General features: G+C 39.4%; 1 protein-coding gene across 2 annotated transcripts in view; it reads right to left on the reverse strand.

The window, feature by feature from the left end:
• The window catches only part of LOC5570966 (LIM/homeobox protein Lhx9), a 135,022-nt gene extending 114,613 nt beyond the window's left edge, over window positions 1-20,409 (reverse strand). The window contains exon 1 of one of the 2 annotated variants that reach the window (XM_021845796.1): window positions 19,733-20,409. The gene's annotated coding sequence lies outside the window, so the exon portion shown is untranslated. The other variant, XM_021845797.1, reaches the window with a different exon arrangement.
• Window positions 20,410-20,628: the final 219 nt, after the last annotated feature.

The following is a 20,628-nucleotide window of genomic DNA, read 5'->3' on the forward strand; positions in this document are numbered from 1 at the left end:
TTAGTCGGATCAATCCGTAGCAGCTGTCAAATCAATTTTGTTATCATAAATTAAGTCGCATAAGAGTACAAACGAGTTCGCAATAAAATTTACACACTCGCATTACATGTTAGTTTTCATCATATAAAATATGCACGTATATCGCCTCCACTTTTGTACGCATAAGGCCTTTTCGCAACATCTTATATGTGAAACTTTGCGCATTTAAGCATCGCATAACGCAAAAGGTGATTTCGTTATATGTACATTCTGATTGTCTGGGTAGTCCCTGGCGGAGGATCTAGCCTATTCCGACTCGATGGTGGTCGGTTTGGTGCCGAGGTCAGTCTTACGATTCCGGTGGAGGAAGGCTTCCGGTTCGCAGTTGCCCCGATTACCCATCACCGATACTATGTGACGCTCGAACTACTCGGCCTAGTCCCTGACGGAGGATCTAGCCTACTCCGATCACGGCCCGACACCCTTTGGTCTACTCGCCATGGGGATCATAACGGCTATAACGAATACATCATCTGACGTTCTATCGTTCTATACGCACTCGCAACTCGCACTGTCATCAGCCGAAATACTCTATTCAGCTTTCCGCGGTTCCGCTATGTTTCCAGTGCCCTGCCCCAAGCAGCAACTTCATACCTCTGAATCGATGACTAGACGTTTGCTAGCAGACGTCTCGTACTGCTGCTTGGACGTCACACATATTTTCTGTCGTTGATTGCCACAACAGCTGCTGTGCGATATCGTAGTGGTTCAGATTGATCTGGACTATCTCCATTAACATTGGCCTTTTATCGCGCTCTTTTAGGTAGGGCATTTGAAGCCACTCGTTTGGTGGTCGTTTCAATTTTCTGGAGTGCATAGCATGCATTTTTGCCTCGGCGTGCAGTCTTTTACAAGATGACCTGTTCCTCCACAATCCCAGCACATTTTGGATCTGTCCGGACCGTTCTAAGCGCCTGCTCAGTGTCCAAAACTAAAGCACTTTTTGGTACGTCTGGCTGATAGAGTCTGCTTATCTATTTAGTGTTCTAAGACCACTTCCACAGTTCTAGACTGAGGTTGGTGGATTATTTCGAATTATTGCATTGCTAACATTTCGCTCCAGATATTGGGATCTTCTTAAGGGCTCGATTTGTGACTGAATACCGAAATCTCCAAATCTCTTTATGTATTGTCACACTTTCATAGACTACCCATACTAATATTTGAATTATAAGAAAATGTTAATTACTACCAGTGCTGTGGAATGTCAAAATTTTGGAAAAATTATAATGCTTATAGCACTCTCCTATGCGAAAAATCACATCAGCACATAATGCCAACCGATAGTAGTCTGGAAAACGTCACCGGAAAAATGCTTTTCCGATGACTTTTTCCACGGGGATCGATGATATTAGCAATATTCAAATGTCAAAGTCACGTGAAATTCGTGACATTTAACAGCTCTGATTACTACTATCAGAGAGAATTATCATTAAACAAATTGAAGTTAATATGTGCATTGTTTGTTTAGGGGTTTCTTCACTGCATCTGTGTATCTGTATTCACCTGCAATCATGTCTTTGTTTTGGTAGAATTCATGGTCGAATTTTTCGTCGATCCTTCAATTGAACAAAAGCTTTGACTACTATCCATCGATAAATTGCAATGAGATTACGGTCGTTTGCAAAGTGAAAAAGCATTGAGTAAGGTGGGCCAAATGTTCGACCTTAGTGGAATAATCAATATTTCCACAAAACAATATCAGATGGAAAGAGATAAATACCACAAAATGAATATTGGCAACAATTTGTGTTAAAACAACGCGTTTCTAGTAATAACAGTTTTAAAATTGATTGTTTTAAACGAACTTATGCCCTACCGGTAGGGCAAAAGTTCACTATTTGAATTTTATAATATTGACACTTTTATAACAGGCATACACACGGCGCCCTGACAGACCGTTTTTATGGAAAAAAAATTGTCCATCAAATCTGAGTACAGAGCTCGATTCCTAAGGTCATACTGAATTTCTAGACCAATTTTTAAAAAAATCCCTAGGAGGAATGTCAACGAAACTTGATTTGAAGTTTTTGACTTAAAATTTCAATATAATTTATATGAAAATATAACAATGGCACCGAAAAACCTAACAAAGCGCTCAAAAAGTTGACAAACTGTTCTTACTTAGCAGTGTTGATAGACTCACACTCAAAATCTCAATCAATACGCTCTCCCGTGAGAGCAAACTCATTAGAGATCTGCTTCGTAAATCTCACGCTTGATATTTTGATGCAAAATCAACTCAATCAACTCAAACCGTAAAAAATGATTCAGTTGCAAAACCCGGCAAAAACTCGTGAAACCCGAATGTTGTTGTTTACGTTAGAAAGGATTACTATTATTTTACCAGACTAACAAGAAACTATTGCCGTGTGTGAGTAAACTGTGGAAATACGAGACAATGAGTTAAAAAGGTGAGCCAACTCATCCATGATTTTTTGACTGCTGAGTTGCATGATTAACAACTCACGCGTGAAAAATCTCAAGCGTGAGTTGTGAGAAATTGAGTTTTTCACAACACTGTTACTTAGTATAGGGTGTCCCAGAAAGTATGGGCACGACTTTGATAACGAGAATCACAATATTTCCTCAAACAAATTAATATATTTATGATTTTATTTTTCCTTGAGGCATTTTAAATGGTGCTGTGACAATTTTATTTGAAAAATTAATCTTTTAGATTTAATTTTTTTATTTTAGAAAATCAATTCTTATCTAGGCAGTACAGACCCTAGTTTTGTGTTTTGTTATAACTTAACTAGTAATGAATGATTTTTTCAAAATCATTCGATGTGGTGAGTTCAAGTACATCTTGTCTGAGACGTTCCACAAGAATTTTTGTTTAAATTTTATTTGGCCTAGCAAAGCCTACACATATAAAAAATGGTAAACATTAAAAAAAAAAAAATTATCTCTCATACGATAACTTCAAGAAATCATAGTTTTTCAGGTAGGTTCAGTATAAATAATATTATTTCATTTCGAATTTACTTATGTCATATATCTGTACATTCGGATAGGCAACACAAATTTTAGATTTTTACATATTTTATTGGATATAGACGGGCTTGGTTTTGACTCTTTACAAAATCGACCACAGCTGAAATCGTTTTTTAGTGTCTACTAACATTTCATATTCTAAAGTTCATAATTTCCAATAAAATAAGTAATGGTCTAATCATTCATCGTATCGGCAATTATAAATATATTTTTCAGATTTTTCTTGTACGTACCATGCCCACACAGTTACGGATCACCCACAGTGACGGATCACTTTGGCGTTCAACATCGGATAACTCGCTCAAAACATAAAAGTTGACGTAAAACATATTTTTCCCATGTTATACTATTTGTCTTCTACCATTTGTAGTGTTAAGCACAACGTTCAACCGCTAAATAGTGGTGTATTTGACAAATGCTTAGTTGGTACCACACAGCTATCATTATATGTTCGTTTTCTGTAAGAAGTGCCGTCAGCATTCATAAGCTCCCACAGCTGTGCACAGGTGGTAAAATTTAAATTTTATAGCATAAAACATACTCATTCGTTTCGATTGAGAATGAATTCATCTTTGGAAAACATTTTTCTCGATTGTTGATTCTAAATATCGAATATTAGCACTTCTAACTAGTGATCCATAATATGGATCAGGAAATGATTGTTTACCACGGTTATGGATCACTTCAAAAGAATCTCGATTTCTGCCATTTTAAGCATTGGATTCGTCATTTTCAGACAATAGCACTAAGGATAAAACTAATAAAACATCAAGGTTTGTAAATTTCATGTTTTAGCCGACAAAAATGGGTGAAAAACTTGGGTGTGGAGCGAAAACAGTTCATGTCTCAGTTATTACAATGCAGCATCACAAACAAAAGGCATTTTACCCTTGTTTCCAGCTCGAACACTGCTATTTTTTGCAGTAATATATGACGCATTATTAACTTTCGTCAAAACATGCAATACATATGCATTGAGTTGAAAATCTCTTAATTTTGCGCACTGATCCGTAATATGTCACAATTTGATCCATAATATGAACGTTGATCCATAATATGGTTTTCAGAAACCGATACAATTTTTAATTTTTATGCAATCCTATGTAAATATTATACTCAAAATAGTTTACTAACCGAAGTTCCAATTTGAAACGATTCGATTCGTGCTTTCAAATTACCATTTTACGTTTTCCATGTTGTTTTATTGAATTTTATAGGTTGGACTCCATACTATTTGATCCATAACTGTGGGGTCATGGTACTTTATGACCCAGCACAAAATTCGTACAACAAAGTCGCTCTAAAATAACGCGATTTGTGCAAAACTGATAAGAAGAGCTTCCAGAAATGTAACACCATCAACAAACAGGTAACGGAAAAATCGCTCAAAATTCAAAATCTACTCTTGATAATTAAAACAATAATAGATTTTAATCCGTATTAGTCTCGAAATGGCAGTATAATAAAGTCGTGCCCATTCTTTTTGGGACACTCTATAGAAGCTACCCAGGTAACCATTAAGTACATAAAAAGCATTCATTTGGCAGTATATGCGCCTTTACCGCAGGTCATTTAATGCTAGCAAGCTGTGTATGCGTTTTAAATGCTACCATAATGCAGATTTTGGCCCGATATACGGCTGCTTAAATGCAAAGCCTTCAGAAATTTTGTATCCGGCTTTCAAAAATGATAACGTCTAAAACGTAACGCTCACTTGGAGCAAAACAAAAAATATCTCTTTCTCTCTTTCTTCTCCTTCCATCTTCTGTGTACCTCTCTCTCTCTCTTCGATTAATACTTTCGTCTTCCTCTCATAACGCTGCTGTTTCTATTCCAATATGTTTGGTGATATTCTCGTCTTTTAGTCATTCCACTGGGATTCGAACTTATGACCCTACGATTGATGAGTGGTGATGTGTGGTGTGCCGCGCTACAGGATGAGCTATAAATGAAAAGGTAATGCGCGTAGAATTTTTACAATACTTAAACTTTGCTTCTATAGGATTTCACTCTTGCTTTGCAAAAATTTGCGATCGAATGAAATAGGTGTTGACGTGAGAAGGATCTTTCCCCTGTTGGTTAAATATATCATTATTGGTTATAGTAGAAAAAGAGAGAAGGAATGGTGTCGGGTCGATCGATAGTGATGGGCAAGAACGAGACGCTCATGTAGGCCACCGGCATACCCTCTCTTGTCATTCTAGAAGATCATAAAAAATGGACGTAGAAAAAGTTACGCATATTTTTTTGATATTGTTTACACCAATGTGACAAATGTAGAAAAGTAATTTGAATATTTTACAAAGAATCTCACATAAATCGACTGTACACGGGGTTTTGCCCTTCTTTTATTTTAAAGAAATTAATATAGTTTCAACAATTCTCTCTGCGTGATTAAAAGTTTACACAAACACATTATCAGATTTGAATGTGATTCCAATGATCATAATATCCTTTTTAAGAATTCAAATGTTGATTCATCATCTATCATAAAGTTATGTTCTCATGATTCCTCTTGAAAGACGGAAAAGGGTGCCCTGTTGGCCAACGAGAGAGATGACAGTTTGGTAGCTTACGAAAACATTCGCCTCTCTTAGCAGTTTTGTGGCAGTATAGAAGCAATTGAAATGTTCGGAAATCAAAACATGTTGTGCATTTGGAATGCTTATTAACCAGGCCCATGGCACGGGACGACTTTTAGCGTAGTCAACATCTCCATGTGTTTACTCATTTTCGGGTAATTCGAATCGAGAGTGCAATCAGAATGCGAAGTTTTGTTTAATGTTTATGATCCATAATCGAGCAAGTGTCGCAATCAAATCACTGATTGCTTGCTTGGAGGCTTGCAGGATGCCTTTTAATGTTTGCTCTCCTTCCAAAACCATCGAAATGTTGAATGTGCTTCAACTTTTTGGCACATTATTAGCTGATTTAACAATATCAAAAATTGATAATCAAACCATAGCAAACAATTAAACAAAACAATGGTCCTTATTTTCACAGTTCTTACAACTGACAGTGGGCGATATTCACTTATCGCCCGGGACATCCTGGCTACGAAGAACACTGTGTATCGATGTATGGTTGTCATGGGCCTGTTATTAACAGTCAAAAACTTTTGAATTGCAGTCCATTTGATATTTTAAGGCAGCTAAGCAATCATTCTGCTGTACTAGGGAAGTTAGCATATGGAATGCAATTAGAAGACTGATTTACGGCTTATTCAAATGCTTATTAGTTACCTGGGTACATTTTACCATTTACAAGTAGGGCAAGAGTACCGGTGTTCGCCATGTACCAGTATTTACCTTCCAAAAATATATGCCGTTTATGGACATAAATTGGCATGATTGGTGGTCATCAAATCGCTTCAACAAGATACGGAAACATTCTCAGGAACTTCAAAATATGCACATAAAATAATAGAAAATAATTTTCCGTAAAAATTGTGGCACTTTTGATCCACTTCGGCAGTGGGGTTTTTTGAAAGCTACCGAGCTCATGTTTGGCCATAATATACGTCTTATTGAAGTGCTTCTTATTGCAAAGTTTCAGACAATCCGACCAAAAAAAAAAACCCATGCCAAAGTGAATCATGGAAGTGTCTAAGTAACTCTGCACAATACTGGTACACCTTCTCTGTGTAAAAAGAACAGAAATATTGAAAACCCCTTTTCAATACTATTCAAATTGAAGTCATATTTTACACAGGACGCTTCCTGCATTAGCTCAATCTCAATTATGAATAAACATGACGCAATTGATCAAGACGTTAAATTTCATGTAAAACCGCTTGTTTATATTCGTTGATCTGTCCGAAGCCGTCGGAGACAACACCCGTCGGTAGCACTTCGGCCGGTTGGCGCTCGGAAAACTGGTTCCTAATCAGATAATTACCCCTCGCAGCAATTAAAAACCACTTCGCCGATGTGCCATTAAAGAAAAAATCATAATTTATTTGCTCAGCTCAGCTTTTCCCCGCATCCGGAACCCCTCTTCCACCACAGGCGGTCATCCATCTTAGTTCCAGTGGAATGGAAACTCTTTTCGCGAAAAAAAACTGAGAATAACTGCACAGACCAGCGTGAATTCACGAAAGCATGATCATGGCGTCCCATCTCTCGGTTCTCTCCGTTGACTTCCAACTTCGGCTGACTGTCTCGACACCTTGTAACATTTAATTCAGCCGGTTGTAAAGACACAACACAAAGTGGGAAAAAACGCCACAGAATTAAGCACCGGACCAATCCAAAGGGGAGCCAGGGGGATGTCTCTGCCGCCGGAGCTCTTAATCGGCTGGATCGTTTACTTTACACCCATCGCTCCTTTGCGAAGTCAGCTCCGGTGTAAGATGATAAGCCCTTTCGGTTCAATTGGATTCATACAACACACATCGATGCCTACACTCGGACCCAGAACCAACATTAAAAATTCATCATCGTAAAACATACAATTATGAAAATTAAACCATTAATTTCAATTTAATTAATTGATATCATATCATTAAGGAATTATAAATAAATTAAAGTGATACGAGTTCGGGGTGCCCATCGGTTCGCTCATCTGGCCCTCCGAGCAGCCGCCGCACTGTGGTTATCACTCATAGGCCAAATATCGAACATTTTTCTTGTTTTTACTGCATTTGTTTTTGTGAATCAATTATAATTTTAAGAATATATAAACATAAGTTTTATACACGTCTCTGTTGGATACTTGGAAAGAAGGCCGTGAAGGATGGAGTAGAATTTCATGTTTTCCATAAAATCATAAAGACAATGGTTGACATTAGAGACTTCCTAAATGCTTTGAAGTATGCAACGAATGTGTAACACACTTAAACATGGCTTTACTAATAATTTAACAAAACAAGCATAATTCTAGATGCTTTTATCATTATCTATTGTTTGATATTTAATTAAATTTTCAATCATAGCAACGCGCTGATTTCCGCAGTCTGTTTTTTTAGAACTCAATTTTTTACCGAATTTTTAAACAATTTGAGTAGGAGGTCCCTCAGTACCGGACATCATTGGAGAAATCAAAACTTTTCCGGATAATGGGCTGACATTCGGGAAAATGACATTTTGGGAAAAGTGGCAATCCAAATCATTACTAGATTTGGAAGAACGGAAGAATAGTTACATAGTTGTAGTCATGTTATAATCACATTTGTGTGATGATTTGAATTTAAAATATCAGTTCAGCAACGAGAGAAAAGTTGCAAGAAAAGTGTTTGTTTGAAAAAAGGATAAATTATCTACGAAAAGCAAATATTTTTTATTTGAAGTATGGAGCAATCTTGGACTCCTCATTGATTGATTGGTGGTTATTAAAGAAAATCCAGTCGACATTACAGAAACATAAATTTGTATAAGATGATTTATGACCGCTTCCTAGAACAAAAGAAACCAATGTGCGCCGCCGGATGGTCGTCGTCCAACATGTTGCACAAAGGCGTTGTTGTCGCGAGGCTCGGGATCCTGTCTGGAGTGTGGCGCTTCCGTCTCTTCCGCTGGACGTTTTCTACACAATCAGCGGGTAGTATTCCACTCGTGGTTAGCAAAAGATGGGCGACAACGACATGTTATTTTTTTTTCATTTCTTGAATAAAACTTTCTGCTATGCCTGGTAATGTGACTCCCGTTTCGAAACAGCATGTGGCACCTGGCAACCTGACTACGAATGGGCTGGATGCGAACAGATAGGGTTGAATTCTTGATTGTGCGAACAGCGCTAGCTAATTATTATTCAATTGGTGCTTGGCGATAAATTGCATTTCTTGGGGATAATATTGGTTGTTCTATTATCGAACGAATATTGATTATAATCACAAATTCTGATTTATGACAGATAACAGCTCACATTCTGAGAAGCATGAAATCTGCTTTCTAATAGTTTAGGAAGCTCGTTAGTTTGAGAAAATTTATGATCAATTCTAGGCAAATCTATTTCGTTCATATTGCCACAAATCTTATTTTTCGAATGAGTCAAATATCATATTTCAAAATTTGAAATCCGTATTGGTTCATAGAAATGCCAAGCAATGCATCATAAACATTTTTTTTTTATCAAATTAAGAATATTAATAATAGATGGTATTAGAACACTAAACAACAAATCACGCGATATACAAATGCGAATAGGGCAACTTTGACAAAAAAATCCCCCAAGTAATAACTGTAGATGTACTCAGTGAACACTAAGCTGAGAAGCAGATTCCGTTCCAGTGGGGACGTAATGCCTTCTTATCACGGAATTAAGAGTTATTCTAAATTGTTCGTCCACAATGTGCATGTCATCCGCAAAGCATACAAATTGGCTGGATCTGATGAAAATCATTGCTCAACTTTTAAACCCGACTCTACGCATAACACTTCATAGCGTGGAGTGGAGAGTTCCGTAGCCTTGATGAAACACTTTCGCCGTTTCATAGCTTGAGAATGCCCCAACATCGATTCATAAACAGAGCAATAAATTTTCTTCACCACAAATCATCGGTCAATGTCTTACAAAACGTAGACGATTGATGTATCGATTCGCTCGACAGGTTGTGTGTGGTTGATTGATACCGAAAAACACGTTAAAGTCCCTGTCATCAGCCCTGGCGCATCGTCATCGCATCAGATCAAAGCACCTGGGCACCGCCTTTATCACACCAAACCGCGGATAACCACCCGACATTGATTGCCCTGCTGGCTGGCTGGCTGGCTGAAAAACGGGTGATCATGACGATCATCTTCACCCATATCGCAGGTGATCACAGTCGGTATCAAACATTCAGTGCGACAAGCTTTCCATTTATTGTCCTACTCGCGGTTATCTCTTCAAGAGCCGCCGACGACAGATTAATGATCACCCAAAGATGCGCCCCTTTGGCGGACTGCGTGTATTTACTGACTGAACGGTGACTGAACAAGAAAATGATTGACATCAAATTACTTCTTCCCGCAATTAAAAACAATTTTTGTAACTTTATAAGGCACGGCAGGAATTTATTAGAAGCTATGTCCTGATTTATTGCCGCCTATCGATTGGCGTTCGTATATCGGGGTTTGAAATAGTCCGTGATTCGACTGGATGATGTTCGGTTTCATACACACATACTTTTACTCACTCAAGGAACTCCAGCGGTATGATCAAAGGATTTTGTTTGGGACAGACATGGGACGTTTATGTTGCATGTTGAGAGTAGATACAAAGGTGAATGAAGAACGGCCATCAATTGTAAACGTACTTTTTTGCTACCTTATTACGTAAAAATTCTCATCTCTAATCTGAGCTCTGCTGACGGAAGTTTTGATAATACCTAAAATAGAAAAGTATGAATAACAGCTACTTCATTATTTCTCAATAGTAATGTAGAAGAATGACATGCCAAAAAAAAAAAAAAAAAGACACGGGTATACCACAAAAGAAAAAAAAACATATTTGAGTAGTTGAACTCGATCAGAAACAGTATTGCTGTTACCACGAACAAAAGAAAAGGTATTTAAACAGCTGAATTAAAACTAACTATTAAAATTGTGGGATATAGGGTAGATGTACCAATAGTGGAGGTACTAAGCGCGATTGAACTTCATTTAACCGCCTTAATTCAAGAAGCGCAATTAATGCACATGTTGATGTTGTAACGAGAAGTAACGGCCATTGACTTAATGAGAAAAATGATTTCATCGTAGTAATCCACGGCATGTCAGTGAAAAATAATACCTCCACTATTGGTACACTGTTCCTTTAGTTGCGGTATATTTTAAATTTGTGTTCCTATAGTTGCGGTATCCGTTGTTTTCTTATGGGATCCTCCACTTTAGGAACACTTTACCGCAACTATTGGTACAAGCAAGAACAGTTTTAGTAAATTTAGTGAGTTTTCATCAGTTTTCAAGCAATTTGGGCACTCTTTTCAACTATTCCGTGTATCAACAAGCCAATACGTCGATTGGCAGTGTAGGTTCTGTGGCTAATGGAATAAAATCAGTGAAAACGGCACTACCGCAACTATAGGAACACCCACAACTAAGGGAACACTTACCCTAAAACTGTTTCTGAAAGTGACAAAAAATTGAGGAATTTGTGAATTCTTAAATACGCATGATTCATATAAACACAGAACTGCATTCGACAAAAGTAGGCATTGAGTAAATGGGATACCAAGTTTGCATTTTACGGCAGTATGGGAGGAAATTAAAATTTCAAAAAATCATTAAGAATTCAAAAGAGCTTCTTTGAGGCTGACATTTTGCACAACTTATATCGCATATTGGGTGAACAGTCAAAAAATAATTCTGATAGAAATTTCGTTGCTACTGCATTATGAGGCTCATGTATGATCTCAATGTGACTGTTATGCGGTTACAATTGCCAATGTGACAATACAACTTGGTATTTTTTCGAATTTTCTAGAACAAACTCACAGATTTTAGTAAAATGATCAAAAGTATTTATCATTTGAGGACTCTCCCCGGTATTAACTCCAATTTGTCAAAAATGTCGAATGTGACTGTTACGCAGTTATGGGCAGAGAAAGTTATAAGAAAAAACTCAGCAATCACAGAAAAAGAAGACCATCATCGCGATTCTCGTCTCAGATCGTGACTACGTTTGTTATCCGTCGCTTTCTGTAGTTATTTTAAAAATATATTTACAATCCTTTGTTACTTCAAAACGACTTTCGTCTGTACTGGCAATATAATTTTGTACAACAACAAAAAAAAATAAACGCGATTTGTTTTGTTTTGTTTCTATATTGTTGCACCATAGTTAACCATACGTTATAGACTGATATACACATTATAACAATCATAATAAAAATTACCATTATGTTCATGCAACTCATATTAGTTTTATTCCACTTTTTATCTCTGCTGGTTGTTTATCAGTCGTTGATATTCGGCTGATATTTCTGCACAGACGTAAAGTTAAGTTAAAAAAAGTAAAAGAATATTTCCAGATGCCACATTTCTCTGCACAATGTGCTTTGCAAATGCTTTCAATGAATCTATGAGATTTGTTTAAATGCCGTTTCGTCAAAAGAACAATTGGTGTAAAGGACATTTCGTCGAATGAACATTTGGTCCAAAAGAATTTGATTGCTTTGAGAAGCATATGCTATTTGGCCAGAAGGGCACTTGAATAGGGATTTTAAAGATTATTTTATAGAGTGATACTTTGTCTTTAATACACAGTGATTGCGTTGCTTGCGGTTTTTAAAGTTTCCTGCTATTATTTTTCTCATTCAGGCGGATTTGGCGAGTCGGATGAATTGCGACAAGCTGATCTCAAATGGAAGCAACCCAACTTTTGTCACCTTAGTCGATTCTTCTCACCTTACCCGAAACAGAGAAAAAAACATGCATTTCTAGTTTGATTTTTTTTTGTTTGAATTATTTTTCAAATAATTATCATTAACAGCTGAAATACATGGGGGTGACTCATTTCGCATAAAGAAGTTTCGAATAAGAACGTTTTGCATAAGGACGTTTGGCATAATTTTTTATAAAATAGTTTCATAGAATAACAGGTAGCATTTTAAAGAAGGCATATACAGTCATCTCTCCCTAACTCGAGTTAGGGAGTTATCGAGTTACAGAACACAAATCCAGTGCAACTGGGATCCAAGGGATCATCGAGTTAGCCATGAAAACCAACTTTTACTATGGTTATCTAACTCGATATCGAGATATGGAATATCGAGTAAGGGAGAATTAACTGTAATTCTCAAATGTCCATTATGCCAATCGTCCTTATGCGAAACGTCCCACTCCTCACACAAATTTTGAACGCTCATGTTCTGTGAGCGTTCACAAATGTTCTTCTGATCGCTCTCATGTTGAGGTTTTTGAACAGACACACGGTCACTAGATTAAACACGAAGTCGTGTTCTGCAAAATAACAAACGCGAATTTTTGTACTTCAATCTTAGTGTTCCGCCATACACGCTATGTCTAAACCAGCAGATTATGGAGATCGAATGTACCTCGGATTTTTACCCGCTAGATATCAGTAGTTGGTCTATAATTTCATAATCAGAAGATTTAAAAAAAAAGACACGGACACCGTCTTCAGCCATTTAGCTGCACAGACTGTAACTTAACACTAGACAACGGACAAGCATGCTCCAATGGTATAGCCGAGAAACATTCCTCACGAAAAGTTTCATGGCTGCAGCGGAAATCGAACTTACACCCCATGACACGATGCACTCATTGCCTGACGACACTAACCACACGGCCACGAAGCCCACAAAAAATTTTTTTCCATACATTTTGTATGGAATGAAATGCGTGGGCTGTTTATGAAAAAAATAGCTAAAAAGTAGAAATAATCAAAGTTTCCCCAATGGGATTATTGCGACAGCTTAAAGATTGGTTCAGTGAAACTGGTGACACTGTAATCTAGAAGTCTTATACTTCGTGAATAGAAATAGTAATCAGTCGGTTGGGGAGTATGTGTCTCTAGAAGTGTCGATTTAGGAACTATCATGTAAGCTATAAATTATTGGTACTTGAAATGAGTTTTAATAAATAATTACAGCATTGAAGCTGATGTAAAGTAAACACTGCTTCCAACAGGGATATTTTAAAACCTTCCGATTATGAAAATATAACCCAAATACTGAACTCCAGAGGAAAAAAATCTGAGGTACATTCATTTTTTATAATCTGCTGGTTTGTACATAGCGTGCCGTACAACATAGTTTTGAGCACAGCGTGGATCCGTTGGTCGGATCACGACTGCCCCAGAACAAGCGAGTGTTATTGCCAAATTTACTGCTGGGACAAATTCTGAATACAGTGAGGGACCGAAATCCGTAAAGACTCAAAATCCGTATACTTCATATAAATAGTTGTTTTGTATAGAGAGGACGGATTTCGATTTATTTCCTAGGTGAACGGATTTCGATCCCGCACGGTAATCCCGCCATATAGGGTGATGTGCTAGTATCCATCGTATTTAGCATTGATCAGTGAGCACTGTAATTTTCCCAGTATTGCAGTGAATGATGCTGATACAAACCGATGCCAAACAATTCTTTCTCAAAACGGCTTTAGCATTGTACAATAAGATTTTGATAAATCTTGATCTCTTTTTGGAAATAATGCAAAGAAAATGCATCTTTCCGTTTTCTCAATCCGTCGTATCGTTTTCATTTCTGTCGCAATAAGTTTCCAGATCCGTCACATAACTTACGGCTTACTGTGATATATTGAGTGGTCAAAACACAACATATCAACGGTATAATAAAATGTTTTACTAGAATATATAGATCTAGCGCATGTGTTCGTGACACCGCTCGGCGAGAGCTCAATTGATGCGCACAAGCTTTTTTTTTTTTTTTCTCTGTACGACGGATTGAACTTTGTTTACATTCTCAATTTTACGCGGTTGTTGAGGAAATTTCATAAAATTTCGTGAATTATAGAACTTTAACGGCGTGTGATTGAATGAAATCCTTCAGTGAAGAAGTACGAAGGTTTTCCATAGTGAAAATTGGTGCTAGGCGAAGTAAGTCACACAGGGGGGCGGGAAGAAACTTGTATCGTAAAGTGATGTGACTGGTGACGATCGTTAATCATTTCTCTCAAATCGTGTTCGTCCATGCGATTTCGGTGAAAAAGTGAAATGTGGATAATTGAACTGCAGTTATTTAACGAAATACAGTAGTTTTATTGCATTTTTGGTGTACAAGTGTACAAACAATGACAGCTTTCACAAAAATACACTTGGAAAATGAATCTATGTTGCAGGTAAGTTTGAATATCCGCTGTAGTGGAACATTTTATGTTTGATACGACGAATGAGTATTGCATTTGAATAATCCTACAAATTACCATTTTCGGGTCCCGGGACACCTCAAACTTACGATAAAGTGGTAAATTGGTATCTGAACATCTGTGCCAAGCTTATGGGAACGCATTTTAGTGCACCATTATGTTTGATTTCTATTTTTCGAGAATTGAAACGGTTTAGTATCCAACAAATCTGTAGCCGATTCATCCGGGAAGTACGACCGAATGGCTACATCCGGTATATTTTGAATTGTGCAAAACTCTTCATTTATAATGTTGAATATCAGATCTTAATGATTTATGCAAATAAAATGACTGTCATTGCAAATAAATAAAAGTAACTTGGCATGTCCCAAAATACAGCCCTTTTTTACTAGAATTGACCCAGTGACCCACCTGAATAAGTCCGGCTACAGGAATATTTCCGAGTTCTTATGGCCACTTCTAGAAACTAGATATGTGGGCCAGTGAACTGACCAAAAATCATTTGAATCCGTAAAGAATTCTCTGAAACATTGCTTTCACTCAGGTCTATACCGGTCAATTTCTTGTATGTAGTCTGCCAACAAATGATAATAATACTTGATCCACTTACCCCACCCCATGAAGAAGTAGGGGTCAAATGTTTAAAAAAAATCACATATTTTTCAATGTGATTCATTCAATTGCTCACCATGTGTTGAAAAACTAATAGTATTCGATTTTAGACAGCTGACAGAATCGCAAATCGACCACGTTCTGATTGATGGTCGGCACTTCACCGACATTATCGACGTCAGGACCTATCGTGGCGCTAACATTGACTCTGACCACTATCTGGTGATGGTCAAACCGCGCCCAAAACTATCCGTCGTTAACAACGTACGGTACCGACGGCCGCCCCGGTATGACCTAGAGCGGCTCAAGCAACCGGATGTCACAGCGGCATACGCGCAGCACCTCGAGGCTGCATTACCGGAAGAGGGTGAGCTGGACGAAGCCCCTCTTGAGGACTGCTGGAGAACAGTAAAAGCAGCCATCAACGATGCAGCTGAGAGCAACATCGGGTACGTGGGACGGAGTCGACGGAAAGATTGGTTCGACGAGGAGTGCCAGGAGGTTTTGGAGGAGAAGAACGCATCGCAGGCGGTCATGCTGCAGCAAGGGACCCGGCAGAACGTGGAACGCTATAAACGGAAACGGCAACAGAAGACACGACTCTTTCGGGAGAAAAAATGCCGCCTGGAGGAGACGGAGTGCGAGGAGATGGAACAGCTGTGCCGGTCTCAAGAAACGCGTAAGTTCTATCAGAAGCTCAACGCATCCCGCAACGGCTTCGTGCCACGAGCCGAGATGTGCAGGGATAAGGATGGGAGCATTCTGACGGACGAGCGTGAGGTGATCGAAAGGTGGAAGCAGCACTTCGATGAGCACCTGAATGGCGCTGAGAGCACAGGCAGTGAAGGACGGGACAACGGAGGAAATGCCTTCGTCAGTACTGCGGAAGATGGAAATCAACCAGCCCCCACGTTGAGGGAGGTTAAGGATGCTATTCACCAGCTCAAGAACAATAAAGCTGCTGGTAAGGATGGTATCGGAGCTGAACTCATAAAGATGGATCCGGAGAGGCTGGCCATTTGTCTGCACCAGCCGATAGGCACAATCTGGGAAACAGAACAGCTACCGGAGGAGTGGAAGGAAGGGGTAATATGCCCCATCTACAAGAAAGGCGACAAGTTAGATTGTGAGAACTTTCGAGCGATCACCATTCTAAGTGCGGCCTACAAAGTATTATCCCAGATCATCTTCCGTCGTCTATCACCTGTAGTAAACGAGTTCGTGGGAAGTTATCAAGCCGGCTTCGTTGACGGCCGATCGACAACGGACCAGATCTTTACTGTACGGCAAATCCTCCAAAAATGTCGTGAATACCAGGTCCCAACGCATCATCTTTTCATCGATTTCAAGGCGGCATACGACAGTATCGACCGCGTAGAGCTATGGAAAATCATGGACGAGAACAGTTTTCCCGGGAAGCTCACGAGACTGATAAGAGCGACTATGGAGGGTGTGCAAAATTGGGTGAAGGTTTCAGGCGAACACTCCAGTTCGTTTGTATCCCACCGGGGACTACGACAAGGTGATGGATTTTCGTGCCTGTTGTTCAATATTGCGCTAGAAGGTGTTATGCGGAGAGCCGGGCTTAACAGCCGGGGTACGATTTTTACGAGAAACAGTCAATTTGTTTGCTTCGCGGATGATATGGACATCGTCGGTCGAACATTTGAAAAGGTGGCAGACCTGTACACCCGCCTGAAACGCGAGGCAGCAAAAGTTGGACTGGTGGTGAATGCGGCCAAGACAAAGTACATGCTAGCTGGGACCGAGCGCGACAGGGCTCGCCCAGGTAGCAGTGTTACGATAGACGGGGATACTTTCTAGGTGGTCGACGAGTTTGTCTACCTTGGATCCTTGCTGACGGCTGACAATAACGTTAGCCGCGAAATACGGAGGCGCATCATTAGTGGAAGTCAAAAAAGATTCACGTCCGCACCAAATGTACCATGTACAAAACGCTCATAAGGCTGGTAATTCTCTACGGGCATGAAACGTGGACGATGCTCGAGGAGGACCTGCAAGCACTTGGTGTCTTCGAACGTCGGGTGCTTAGGACGATCTTCGGCGGTGTGCAGGAGAACGGTGTGTGGCGGCGAAGGATGAACCACGAGCTCGCCCAACTCTACGGCGAACCCAGTATCCAGAAGGTGGCCAAAGCTGGAAGGATACGATGGGCAGGGCATGTTGCAAGAATGCCGGACAGCAACCCTGCAAAGATGGTGTTCGCTTCGGATCCGGTTGGTACAAGAAGGCGTGGAGCGCAGCGAGCTAGGTGGGCGGATCAAGCGCGTATCGATTTGGCGAGCGTGGGGCAGAACCAAGGATGGAGAGATGCGGCCACGAACCGAGTATTGTGGCGTGAAATTGTTGATTCAGTGTTATCTGTGTAGATGTTAACTAAATAAATGAATCGATTTTAGACTGAGATACAATGGATTTTTGATTGATAGAAAACAATTTTGAAATTAATTGATTTTCACAGCTAACAAGTTTGCTTGTGTTAGTGTATGTGTAGTACCAGTTTTGCAATAGTATCAGTGTGGACGTAAGAATATAACCTAAAACGAATCAATGGTGCGAAAACATTACGCATTTTCAAGTATTTATGCTTAATATGGACAAATGATCCACTTACCCCACTGATGCACTTCCCCCACTGTATCTTATAGTTTTAGTTGAATAAGAAAATTTTACAATTATATGCGATATATAAAAAAATTGCACCTTTAAGAGCCCCTCCTAGATACACCACTGGCCCATCATCCGAAAGGCTTTGAATTTTTCCATATTTTGACATATAGAATCCATCAAAAATAGGCCGTTTGAAATCCCCGGGGGGCGTGATCGTAACCCTCCCCTGCCAGTATGCCAACCAGGTTTTTCAATAAATCTTGCTCATGATGTTAAAAATTAGTATTAGATTAAGGATTGTTTTCCAGATCTATTTTTTACATTGTGTTCGTTTTGCACAGAGTGAATTATTTATTCTTTCGGAAAAGAATAATTCTTCCCAAAAATCTTTTCCTTCCAATTCTCTCCTTTTGAAATTTTGACATTTTGTCTCTCGACGTTTTGTCACACAACCCTATATCCTGCTAGACTCCTGCCTAGAGTTCTGTGCAAGTTTTTTCAGGATAGTATTAACCTCATGAAACTACATTGAAAAACGTGTAGTGAGTTTATGTTGATTATCTTTAATTAACTTATTACAGCAAACTTCTAAGCCACGTGCAGCATAAATCTTTAAAAACGTTTCAGGAATTGCTTTAATTTTGTATTTTGTGTGTACGGATATCTATTGAAACTATGACGTATGAGGAGCCATTATTATGTATGTATCTTTAAAATAATTTATAATTTCTACTGGTTTACTCATTTTGCCCCTTCAATATATAGTCTGAGGAACATAAATACTATTATTTGAACGGTTTTGTAAATGAAACCACACAAGAGGGTGCATAATTAGCATTTCCATGTGTGTCCACGTCGGCAGCGAACCGGATTACATCGATTGGAGGTGCCATAATAGGAAATGTCAAATTTGTAAACTTTCCTATCTTGGACCCCGGGAATGTCCATAATAGGCATTCGGACAACAGCTTTCCAAACGCATATTTAGCTGGAAAATCGAATGATTCTGTATGTTTCATAGGAGTACTATGAAGTAGAGACATTGAACTTGTTGTTAGAGTCCACAAAACGTATATCCGTATGAGATATCATTGCGGAAAAGCGTCGAGAGTGTATTTCAGCTACTAAGGGATTCTTCACTAGCATTGAAACGCTAACTTTTGGATCACTGTAAATACTGATCTAATTTCTTCCACTTATCCAAGTTTTCTCTCGAAGAATAATCGAAAGTCGTAACATTAGGGGTTTCAACTATAACTAATTCTTTACCTGACCTGGAAAATTTTCATGACTGCGCCTTTTTTCTTAACAAGACATAAGTTTTTTAGGAAAATTATTTTCCTTAGGCTAAAACCAATTATTTGGTTATTCTTTGTCATTGAGGAAAACCTACTGTTTTGATTACGGAAAACAAACTGCTTACAAGTTTAAGTAGCGTCCAATCCTCGTTTAATGTAGCACAGTAGATATCTAATAATCCTTTGTTTAAAATGTTGAGAAACGGGAAACTCATCGTACTGAACCAATCAACACAAACCACTTTAAATTTGTCACTAGCGGCTTGTCGAGCAATCTGACGAAGCATTTAAAACTGATCAATCAAACACACACACACACTTTAGGTCGGCGGAAGGTAAAACAGGTGATAGAACGGTGTCTATAATTACAATCATTACCATCACATCATCGCCCGGCCGACCATTGTCGCAACCATTCCCGGTTGAAGCACTCCTGCCTCTTCCGGCCGATACGCGAGCAGTGCGAATTGAACTCGCCGTCAGGGACCACCTCGCCTACCAGAGATTGGATGACAGGGGGGAAGAGTAACTGCTGTTGATTGTGGTCGTGTAATTAGTATCCTCTACGACGACAACGACCAACCAAGCAATCAAACAAGCGCCAGAAGAGGGGGCCGTTTTGTCTCTAAGCTTGACTGTGTTGGGGGGCTCGTTGGCTTCCTTGGGTCCGGAGAGACGGCAATGTAGGTCAAGACACACACCAGCTTTTGAAAAGCGTGCCGTGAGGTAATTTAATTATCACTCGCGAGGCCCCTTTCAGCACGACGACGACGATGGGGACCAGGGCTGTGTTGCCAAAATGAGCACTTACACTAGACACTGAGCGAGCGAGGCACCCAAACGAGTAACGGAAACACGCGGAACCGGACGTCTACCAAAACCGAACCGAACAACGTCACCAGCGGACTATGGGTTGATATCCAACGTCGGCACCGAAAAACCCGTAACTTGTGACAATGTGACTTCCGTGTGCTGTGGTGAGACAACTTGTACGTGAGGATTTTTTTGTTCACGCTCGCTCGCCAAACACACAAAAAAATGCAGACAAACCGAAGGCAAAATCTCAACTATTTCATACATCCTCAAATATATTTTTTTATCATCACCATATTCAAACTTCCCCGACCCCGGTTGGGCCAGCTGGCAGGGGCGCGTGTTTGCAGTGAGAAGGTACTCACTCCGGGTTCGAGCCGCTTGGGTTGATGGGAGAGAAGCTTCCGCCCGAACAAAGCCAGCGCCAGCATTTTCCCTCAGACTCTTGTTGGCGGGCGAGT

This window comes from Aedes aegypti, chromosome 2 (genome assembly GCF_002204515.2).
Source record: "Aedes aegypti strain LVP_AGWG chromosome 2, AaegL5.0 Primary Assembly, whole genome shotgun sequence".
In the NCBI taxonomy this organism is placed as follows: domain Eukaryota; kingdom Metazoa; phylum Arthropoda; class Insecta; order Diptera; family Culicidae; genus Aedes; species Aedes aegypti.